Genomic DNA, 428 nt, shown 5'->3' on the forward strand with positions numbered 1-428 from the left:
AAAAGTTGAATGTGACTTTTCTCCAGGAGACCCACAGCACTGTGGACAATGAAGGGGACTGGAGGAGGGAGTGGAATGGACATGTTTATTTCAGTCATAAAAGCAGCACTAGTGGAGGAGTGGGGCTTTTATTTTCTAGACATTTTATTCCACTTCCTGTTGATGTGGAGGATGTAATGGCAGCTCATATTTGAAAAATAACAGCTGATTTTCAAAGGCTCCAAATGTTTTTTTCTAAATGTGTTTGCTCCAACCGCAGCACAGAGAGACTGGCTCTCCTCCACACTTTAGCTGATGTGATCCAGAGGTGCAGCACAGATGAACATCTGGTGATCGGAGGTGATTTCAACTGAACTGAGAATCCACTTTTAGATAGAAGTCACCCTGAGCCCCATGCTGCTTCCCCTGCAGAGGGGTGTAAGGCAGGG

The sequence above is a fragment of the Seriola lalandi genome, unplaced genomic scaffold, assembly GCF_002814215.2.
Source record: "Seriola lalandi dorsalis isolate HSWRI2012SDOR001 ecotype SW California unplaced genomic scaffold, Sedor1 jcf7180002054970, whole genome shotgun sequence".
Classification (NCBI taxonomy): Eukaryota; Metazoa; Chordata; class Actinopteri; order Carangiformes; family Carangidae; genus Seriola; species Seriola lalandi.